Raw genomic sequence first — 11,302 nt, forward strand, 5'->3', positions numbered from 1 at the left:
ATTGATTAATTAATTGATTAACTAATTGATTAACTAATGTGATTAATTAATTTTATTTGAAGAAATATTGTATACATTCAGTCGAAGTTAATGATTCTTGCTTTATGTTGTACTGTAAAATTAACTTTACTGATTCGTATGAGCACCATATCTTACAGTACATTACATTTGGCAAAAATTATAATATTTGCCAAATCTAAGACATAATGTTAACATTAAGACATAATATTAATTTTTTGAACAAAAAAGTAGTGCAATACATTTTAGCCTACATACTTTCAATCCAAAAGTTTTGTGGATGGTGTCAGCGAAAATCAAAATCAAAATACTCTTATTTTAAAAATTCATGCGGCTTTGAAATAAACTGGTGAAATCTATTTTATTTCTTTTTATGGATTCACATGAGTATTGAAAGTGGGTTTTTTCTTTGAAAGAAAGACATCAGTCAGATTTTTGAAATCTCTACGCAGTATTTACGATTTACTTGAGATTATATATTTTCACAAAAAATAAAAGAGAGTTTCTTTTTTTAATATTTCGAATGCTTTCTCGAATTTATGATATATTTTATTCTGAATACAAATTTTTGCTCTTCTAAAAATTTCTAATTCGAATTTGTTTGCTTTTCATTCAGTAAAATTATGAAATAATTTGTCTTTCAATAACGAAAACGAATGGCTCCAGTTTGAAAATTCGTTGTGGATTGATATTCCGTTATTAGGAAGTTAGAGATTTTGTAGTCAAAGTAAATATTTTAGGACTTTTAGTCACGGAGATAATTTTCATAGGATATAATTATGATTTTTCACTAAAAACAAAGTAATACAGATTATAAAAGAGATTTACACTGTGGAAACTCTAGTGCATTAGTTCTCCGAATTTGGAATAAACAAACCAAAAGATTGTGGGATAGAACGCTTTATTTAAAACGCACACGCACCATTCATTAATTATTTTCGCTTCCGAAAACAGCAATTTTGGGGTACTTTGGATTTTGCTAGTAAATTGTTTATAATCGAGTATTTGATAACGTGAGTTTGTTGTTAGTTTACATTCTATACCGTTACAAAATATATTTATGTTTTTAGTTGCTATAAGATAATTATGCTATAATTTTCAAACATCTGTAAATTATATTAAATAGTTTGATAATATTTAATTTCTACCGCTGCTGTTTAACTTAAGCCTAATTCAAATTTTCTTAATATTCTCTCTGTGCTACGTATATGTTTAATTTACAAACTAATTTTATTTTAAAAATAAGTTTAGACATGTATCCTAAATTTATGATTCTCATTTTATATTGAATCGTAAAAATAACTTGATTGACTCTTATCTGGGTCATATCTTATTGCTATAATGAACTTTTGCCTTACTAAAATCTAAAATGGCGGCAGCTACTTTACACCGAGTAATGTAATAGAACATTCTGTGTGTTTGACTACAACAGGAACTCTTCTTAGTTTAGTGAAATTAGACCCAAGAGTTATGTATGGAATTTCATTGCATTACTTTGGCGTAAAATAGTTGCAGCACTAAAATGTTTTACTTCGCAAAAACGAGTTATTTTCCTTTGAATGGAATTCTTTTGTCATGCTTAATCACTGGATTAATTAAAGCTAGTGATTCTAGAAAAGAAGTACGCATGAAAAGAAATTGGTTTAACCGAAATTTCAACTTTTAGTTGCGGCTTTCCTCAAAAATGATCAAAATATAAAACGATAAATCTATAAAAAAATTCATGGTTTCTGATTGTTCGTATACCGTAAATTCTATGTTTCATCAGGTTAATACAACCAAATCTTCACCAAAACGGTTTTATACACCGTATACCCTTTATTTCATCAAGTACAAATCCCCCTCCGTTCACCAAAACGGGTTCGTATACCGTATATTCTACGTTTCAGCAAGTCTAAGCCAAGTCAAGTTCACTAGTTTGACTTTTGAAAACATGTAGTTGAACCATGTTTTTTAAAGGTCAAATGTTAACATTTTGGGAAACCATTAAATGAAGCGGAATACCACTTTTTTCATGGCATGCATTTATATCTGCAGTGGTTTGATATTTTTCTAATTTTTGTTTGGTGTCGAATAAGTGTCATGTTTAGAGTAGATGGGTTGTTAAGAAAGTAGTTTTATCACAAATAAAGATTTAAGTGAAAAAAACATTTGAGTTCACAAAATTATTTTAGCAGTCTATGCATGAACTGTCCGCTTACTAACAGTCACATAAGTGAGAAATTCTTTACCTACTAATTTAAATAAAAAAAAAAAGATCTGAATTAAAAGGCACGATGGTTTTTGAAAAAATTAAGTCATTTTTTCTTCTTTTTTATTATAATTTTCTTTTTATTTTCATAACAGTACCACTTCAATAAATTATGTTTCCTGTGAATGAATTCAATTATGTTTTCTATTTAAAATATTAAGGATTACGAATTTTTTTGAGATAAATTGAGATGTAAATAAGTTGCGAGATTCAGACCGATAATGAGTTAATAGGTTTACTCATTTCTATTTATGATTAAGTTTAAACTTTGTAATATTGCCAATTTAATTATGAAATAGACTTATTATAAAGCTGTTTGTGTTTTAATTAGGGAGTATTTATCTATCGCCGAGGGAAATTTTGAATAGGTAAAATATATCTTAAATAAAAAATCGACCTATTATAAAACGAGGATTACTCGAGATACACGTGACCGGAAGGATTAAGCCCTTATTAATATTTTAGTTTAGTATTTATAATCTTACTCCTCTTAAATTTATTCATTTATTTGCTGAAATTGAAAATTTTCAAGTGCATATCTAAGCGAAAGCATCAATTTAATTACGCAGTGCTTTTCAAAAGCTTTTTAAGTTTTTATTTTTAAGTAAAAACTGTTATTTAAAATGTAAACAACTATAGAAGTCGAGTCCCTAAATTTGTCAGTTCAAAGAAAAACAGTAAAGAACAATAATATTGCATTTTTAATTTTCCCTATATCACTCCAACTTTTAATTCAAATCCATTGAAGAAATTCCAGCTACCCTGAGGCTCAATGCGTGGGTGTTCACTCCACTGTTCGGAAGAAAACAAAATAAACGATCAGCTAGCTCTCCCCTCAGGAGAGGAAAAATTCGGCTCCACTTCGCTTTGTGTGATCGCAGCGACAGTGAAAAGGGCTCGGAATCATAGCAGCCACACATTTATCCCGGCAGTTGTCGTTGCAGCCAAGAAGGCAGATAGTCCGATTTCCCGCAATCGTCTGCTATTTATCCCTTTTCCTTTAATTTCCGAATTCATCGTTTTTAGTTTTCTGTCGCGTCCACTAGGCGACTAAAATCGTTTGGTTTTATTCTGACTGGTGCAAGTTTGATAAAATTGCGCTAGAATTTGTGGAAGTTAAGAGAATGGAAGCAGACTCAAAACGGCCATCTGGTGTTTAAGCAGGTAAGGCTCCGTTTCGTTTTTCTATTTTTTCTCAACAGGTGGGTCATACTCAACAGGTTAGGAGACTGTTATTATTATAAGACTGTTGTATTTGATATTCTGCCAGTAATTATAGTAAATTAAATCATTGTTATCAATGTGACATATTGTATTACGAATGTCATTGTTTATATCATTCAGATTAAAAAACTTTTCGCAGAGAAACTTAAAACAGTTTTATAAGATATATTCCATTAAATGTTTTTTTAAAAAAACATTTATTTAAATAGTTGCAAAATATTAATTTTAGTCATTGAGTTATGACTTTTAAGCATAACAATTTGGAGTGATAGTTATGCATAGCACTATTTAAATTAAAATAAACTCCAACTAACTGAAAGTTCTTAATTTTAATATTTTATTTTGATAGGTGTGGAGTTTGAGTATGATATGGCATTGGCATTTGTAATTGCTTCTTTTATTCAACTGCATTGTTTCAAATATAAATGTACAGCTTTATATCTTAGAATCATTTTGTGTAAAATAACAAAAAGAAAGTTTAAACTATAAACAATTTTTTCATAGACTTTTTCATTTCATAAATTAAAAATTAAGTTCAAATTTATATTTGAAATTCTACATTTTTTTATACAATAAAATTTGCTTGTTTGCTTACGTACATTTTTGAAAAGTTGTTTAATTAAGAAAAATTAATAGTACAATTTACCAAAAGAGTAAGACAACTTTTTTGAATCATAAAAATAAAGTTAAAATTTTAAATTTCATAAGTACTAGAAAATAAAAAAACGATAAAATGAGGTAGTGTTTTTAATAAATTAATACTTTTAAAATTAAATTTAAACAACTGAGCTGGTCGAAATTTGTAAGTAAAAATTTTCTGGAAGATAACTCTGTAGTTTTTTTATATTTCCTTGAATAAATTTAAGGAATGAGTTTTTTAATAAATTTATTATTTAGAACATTCAAAGTTTACATAAGATAAAAAATTTGAAAATTCATTTAAATAAAAAAAGTTTTTAATGTGAATTTATTAGACAAATTTGAGACGTACATCGAAAATGCCATTTTAATTTTTACGTAACCTTAGACATATCGAAGCAAAAATCGCTTTTGAGGATAGTATTTGTATGAATTACGCCATAAAATGTTTGTGCGATGTTTTCAATCATGTATATTTTTCAATTGAGTAAAAATTAAAATTTTGTTTCTTATCTATTTTAATGAAAAAGTAACTTTGTTACTTTGAGAAAAATGTTTTAATTTTTATATCAAGAAAAAAAATTAAATGAAAAGTATTTAATTATAAAAAATGCTTCTTATTTTGCATGGAGCAGGTTATTTAGTTTCATAATACATATTTGTTTATTTCAGTTAAAAGTAAATTCTTATTTTTATTATTTTTCGAGTAACGCTTACCAGACATAGAGATTTTTAGAATATTTTCTGAGATAAATCTCTTAAATTATACCTATTTGAAATAATTTTGACCTAAACTTTTAAAGCACTGTTTTCAAATGTAACCGTTTTTCAATTTCGTAAAGATTATCTTTTTTATAATTAGTTTTGTTTTTTAATGAAAACATTAGTGAGGTTTGTCCTTTAAGAAAATGTAACTTTTATTTGAAGAAAACAACTTATCAACCATTTTATACTTCTTATCTTTGTTATTTTTAAATAATTTTAAACAAAATAAAGGCTAGCTAGAGTTAAACAATTTATAAACTTACTACTCAATAACTATTACTTTAATGTTTATTTTTAGAATTAGGAATATAAATACAGTATATACAGTGTGAAATATAAGTGCGATATATACAGTGTGATATATAAGACTTAAAATTAAAAACGATTACTATTCAATTTTGAAAAAAAAATCACGTAAAAACAATGTTAATTAAAGTTAAGCATATTACAAACTTTTTGCTCAATAACTATGACTTATAACTTCGTTTTTAAAACTATTCAATATACAGTTTGAAATTTATAAAACTTAAAAAAAAACACCATTTAACTTGGTATGTTACGGACATTTATGGTATGTTTTAGTACATTTTGCTAAAAGTAGTTTTTTGGATAAAAGTAAGTTTTTGGATAAAAGTAGTTTAAAAGTTAGTAGTTTCTTCGCGTAGTTTTGACCAGTTTGAACTATTCAAAGCAAATTATAAAACTTGTTTTGTTAATAATGACTAAGTTTTATGTTCATTTTGAATGAGTTATCTTATTTTTTGTAAAATGAACATTTCATTTAAACGACCTATTTTTTCCCTTTAACTCCAGTACAATTTTGCTTTATAAATTTATTTTGAATTTTATTGCAAAGTGTCTTGATTGTTCTTGTGTGATGGTGTATTTTTTTTAACCAATAATAAAAGCTCGAACTGTTTTTCATCTGTTTTTCTTTGTAGATTATCTGTACTTGTTTAAACAATATGAGTTCGAAATTGGTTTTACTTAGGCTTTAAAAATATGTACTAGATGAAAAGATAGTAAGATAAAAAATATACTTGTATACTTTAAGAGTTTTGCTTTTTATTATAAAAGAAGATAATACGTGAAAATAATGACGAAAATTCTTGGAAATTTAAATTTTTTTTTTATATATTTAAATTAATATTTTAATATTTTTCAAAAATTATTATTCCTTTTCATTAAACACATTAGTTTTTAGGATTAAACACAGTATGTATATTGCTTTTGAAATTGCTGTGAATTGCTTTTTGGAAAACTTTCAGAGTATTCTTGCTCCAGATAATTTGCAATTTTTTTTTCAAAAACTATTTAAAAAAATAAATATGAGTTTTCTATTGGGCTTATAATATAATTTCATGTTAGTATAAACTTTTCTTTAGATGATTATCCAATTTCGAGTTAAGTGCCAAAGATAAATGCTTCTTGAATAATTGGTTGAACTGAATAAAAAAAAGTAAAATGCTTTCTAATTTATAAAATTATTACTTAATGAAGTTTAATGTGTTTTGAGTATTGAGCTTTTAACATTAAAAGAATTGATAATTTAAAAGCTTAATGTTATCTTAAGTTTTAACGCAATTAATTTGATTATAAATGTTTCTAAAAGTATCTAATCATGCTACTGTATCAGTGCAAGTCTTATACCAATTTTTTTAATGCTTATAATAAAAATTCATCATTTAAACTAAATAAAAAAACGATTTCAACAACACACATTGAAACTTTTTCTAAAATATATTAAAATTATCTAAGTATAAAATGTTTATACCAAAAATTACTGAATTAAAAATACATATTTTGTACCCATGTCTTAAAATAAATGATCTCCTGATATTTATTTATGATAATAATAAAATAGATTATGAAAACTATATAAATTATTTTTTAACTCCATCAATATTTTCCCAGTTTTCAAAATACTTTATATAGGTTCTGGTTATTTTTTAATTACACATAAACTTTCAAATAGTACACTGAGAAAAAAGTATGTTAAAAACTACCAGCTTTTATTTCTGGCTCTACGAGAATATTGAATAGATCGGTAATTTTTACCAAAATGCTTTGGTATTGACTTTGGGAAAATTAACAATAAAATATGGTTTCATAATATATGATAATATTTGGTAATAAATGTAACATGGCGTAAAACTATTTATTAGGTTAAATTCACTTCTCAGTTTTGAATTTTTTTATGAACTATGTGGTAATAAGAGCTATAATTTTTTAAAAACCAGAATTTTCGGTAAGCAGTTACCATATAAAAATAAAAACTACCAAATGAATGGTATATTGTAAAAACGGTATACTTTGAAAACTACCAAATGAATACAGTATATTTTAATTATGCTAACCAAATAATTTTTTTAAATCTAATGTTGATTATCATACAGTACAATGATTTTTCCAGAATATTTTTCTGAGAGAATATAAAAATATTTTTTAACCTCATTAATATTTCCGAGTTATCAAAAATAAAGGAATAAATTTCATCTATGTATGCATAGCATTTCTTTTAATTTTTCAAATAGTATAGAAATAGCGGGTCATTTATGAATAAATGAATGAAAGAATTTTTTTGGGCGTAGTGTTTGTGCTTGCTTGATTTTATATGGATATAGATTTTACATGAGACATTTATTTATTCATTCATGATTTTTAAATAATTTATTTTCAACTTAATACTTCGACCTATCGCATAAAATATTAAAATAGATCTGAATACATTGAATTTTCAATATTCTCAATTTTTAAGCCTTCTTCGAAAGTTCTAGAATGACTTTTTCCATCGCTAATAAATTGCGAAACAAAAGCATAAGTTTCGATCTTCCCTTATTTACGAAGGGATAATCTTCAGTTATTTATTTTATGAAATATTTATATCATTACATTTTAGATGTATTTGGTAATATTTGAATAATTTATTTATTTCATTTATTTGTTTTAAAATTGGATTATAGATTTTCTGCTACTGCTTAGTTTAAGGATTGAATTGTATCACTTATTTCCTTTCAGATATTTGTTTTATTTTTTTCTCGCTGGCATATTTTTTGAAACGTTCTAATAAATTATTGCTTTGAAAATGTTTTTGCCTCTATTTAGTTTCTTTCCAATTGGATGAAATCTATTGATTCGATATTTTCTTATTTGTTCAGTTCTATTTCTGTCACTAAATCTTTCTCGCTATTTTGAAGGAAATGTTTTAAATTCAAATGTTTGATCTTTTAAAACATGAATTTATTACAAAATTTATTAATGCTCGACCTTTTAATGAAACAATTTTTTTTTCATTTAAAGATTCATAGCATATTCATTCATAAATTTATAATAAATTATTATATATATATATATATATATATATATATATATATATATATATATATATATATATATATATATATATATATATATATATATATATATATATATATATATATATATATATATAATTTTTTTTTATACATTTTTTTTATAGGATATTAAAAACGCCAATCTCCTCTTCAAATGAATTAATTTCAGCGAGTTGATTACTTGTTTTGAATTTGAAAAATATTGAATTCAATTTTATAAAACTTGTTTTTATCGCCTGCTTGGAAAAACACAGAGGATTATTTTAATTTTTTTTTCGAAAAAACTTTGAAAGAATATCCTAGAATCAAAGAGAGATAGATCAAACATTACGTCTTAGTTCTTATTCTCTAAAAATTTCGTTTAATTCGTGAGTAATAATTGAGTTATGGTACTCGTAGGGAAAGTATGTGAATTTTAGTAGAGCAAAAGGAAAATCAAATCAAATTGGTCGTTAGTAATACATCATGTATTACTCTTGTTTGTCTTTTACTTATTTTACCGGGTTAATACTTTCTCTGAAGATCAATTCAACTATTAGTGAATATAGATATCGTTTTTTAAAAAAAAGGAAACTCAAATGTGAAATGACAAGTCGAAGGGGTAAGTAACAAAAAATATATTGTCTACAACATTATGTATACAAGACAGAGGATGATACTACTGCTTCAAAAAGGAGTAGGTGTTTTTTCTCAAGCATCTTTGATGAAGGTTACGGTTACAAATTGAATATTAATGAGTTCAATGATGCCCTCTAGTGGTGGCTTCTGATTTTCCCACAGCATGTACTTCACAAGTTTTTTATTAGTTGATGTAATTTCAAATTCTTCAAATATAAACTTATTATTTGAAGAATTAAAGTTTTTATTATTATTCACATGTAGAAAAAATTCTGGTAAAATTACCACACTGCATTTTCCCACAGCATGTACTTCACAAGTTTTTTATTAGTTGATGTAATTTCAAATTCTTCAAATATAAACTTATTATTTGAAGAATTAAAGTTTTTATTATTATTCACATGTAGAAAAAATTCTGGTAAAATTACCACACTGCATGGTAAGGACATTTCTCGTAAAAATAAAACTGTAATATACTGTAATTAAATCATTCATTTGATAATTTTTCCGTTCATATGATAAGGGTTTATTGGAAATTCTGTTTTTTTAAACTTTAGTTCTTATTTCCACACATATAGTAAAAAATAGAAAACTGGAAAGGAAAATTAACCTAATAAATCATTTTTATGACATGTTTTACAGTATTACGATAAAATTACCGAATTTTACCACATTTACTACATTTTTATAACATATCATGAATTAGCATATTTACCGAAATCATTACCAAAGCGCTTCGGTAAGGCCAAAAACGAGGGAAATTTTACCGTATTCTGGTAGTTTTGACCAAATATTTTTTCTCAATGCAGGAGGTAATAAAACTTTATTTGTTTCAAATTAAACTATTTACATAATACTTATCACTTAACAGTTGTATCGGTCAGTTTTAGTTTCTTCCTTTTTTGTCCAGATTCTATGATATATTCCAGTTCCTTTCCAATTTCTTCTCGTTTATTGAAAAAAAAAAAGGTTTTTATCGAAAAAAATTACAATCCTGATTGGGATTCATGAACTGACGATGTATGCACAAATTCTTTTACATTTCATTTTAATCGAGTTTAACAAAAATAGTTAAATGTTATAAATAAAGGATACTTATAGTGGTTGGAAAAAGCAACTAAAATTATTTTCTTAAAAATGTGCCTCCTTTCCTTGTCATGTCTAAACTTAAAAATTCCTCACGTAATTCACTCTTTAAACCACTTTTAGATCTGAAATATGTCAAATATGTTGTGATAAAATAAGTGCAAAATGTTTTCTTAACTTTAAATAAGCATATTCAATTTACTCTCTAGCTTTCTTGTCATATTATGTCTTTGAATCACGTGATAATAAGAAGTTTTTATAACAATAAAAACTTTTCTTAAAATGAAACTTTCTTTTCAAAAATAAAGCTTTGAAGATTTTGTGGAATAAAGATAATACGTTTTGTTGCTTATTTGATGTTCCTATAGACTAGCTTGAAATTTAAAATTTTTGTGTTAGTGTATGTGGGCTCATTAAAGGAAATCAGTAATGTAGGGTAAAGACAAGAAAAGTGGCCATTTGAGTTTTGGAGCTTTTACCCTATTGTGCACTGTAAAAAGCATAAAACGGCGAATGATTAGTCAAAGTTTAAGAAATTTTTTGTTATTGAGGAAACCATTCCTGCAAAATGTTTCGTCAAAACTTTCATTAAATTAGGGAAATTATTATAGTTATTTGTTTGAGGATCGGAATTCCGTCAAAAACATTAGGCTTAATCCAAAATGCTGATGACAAATGACAAGTGGGTGCACTATACCCTTTATCTTCCCACCATACAATAAAAATAATTTTAAAACTTTATATAGAATCTCCTAGGAGACTCCCAAAGTTCAATTAGACACACGAATGAAAAAGTAGTTTTGTTCAATATTTGAGAGTTTGCGTTTCGTTAAATGGAACGTTTAAAATAACTAAATACAGTCCAAGGATTGATGTATCGTCAAAAATGTGAATTTTTGTGTGTGAGAGTATAATGTTGTCATAACGTTGTAGCTATGCTTAACAGTCATGTGTTGCATGTGATTTTAAGGAAGGGAAGAGAACATATTTTCTTGTTTTTAAACTTATTTAAAATTACAATTAGTAAAATTATCTTGTTTTTTTTATAGCTTATTTCATGATTACAACAGTATTATAATAATTTTTTGGCTCGTGCTTTAATTAGCTTATGACATCCTTCTAAATATTCTGTATTTGAAAAGATAAATATTTATTTTTAAACTCATGAAATTAGCTAGATCAATGAAAGTCTTACTAGGCAATGCAACTAATTTAAGTTACAATGTAGCTGTTGTAAAATTTTGAAATCAGATTGTTGAATTTTTTTTATTTAACGATATATTGAATAATGCATGAAGAGTTGAATAAGGACAATAAATGATTTATTTGTACAAAATTTTCGAGGCTA

The 11,302-nt window shown here is 25.6% G+C and overlaps 1 protein-coding gene across 2 annotated transcripts in view; it reads left to right on the plus strand.

The window, feature by feature from the left end:
• The first annotated feature begins 3,055 nt into the window (after positions 1-3,055).
• The window catches only part of LOC107453880 (neurensin-2), a 39,620-nt gene continuing 31,373 nt past the window's right edge, over positions 3,056-11,302 (plus strand). The window contains exon 1 of one of the 2 annotated variants that reach the window (XM_016070881.4): positions 3,056-3,433. The gene's annotated coding sequence lies outside the window, so the exon portion shown is untranslated. The remainder of the gene's footprint in view (positions 3,434-11,302) is intronic. The other variant, XM_071180158.2, reaches the window with a different exon arrangement.

This window comes from Parasteatoda tepidariorum, chromosome 1 (genome assembly GCF_982258835.1).
Source record: "Parasteatoda tepidariorum strain Cologne lab strain chromosome 1, Ptep-v5.0, whole genome shotgun sequence".
NCBI lineage: Eukaryota > Metazoa > Arthropoda > Arachnida > Araneae > Theridiidae > Parasteatoda > Parasteatoda tepidariorum.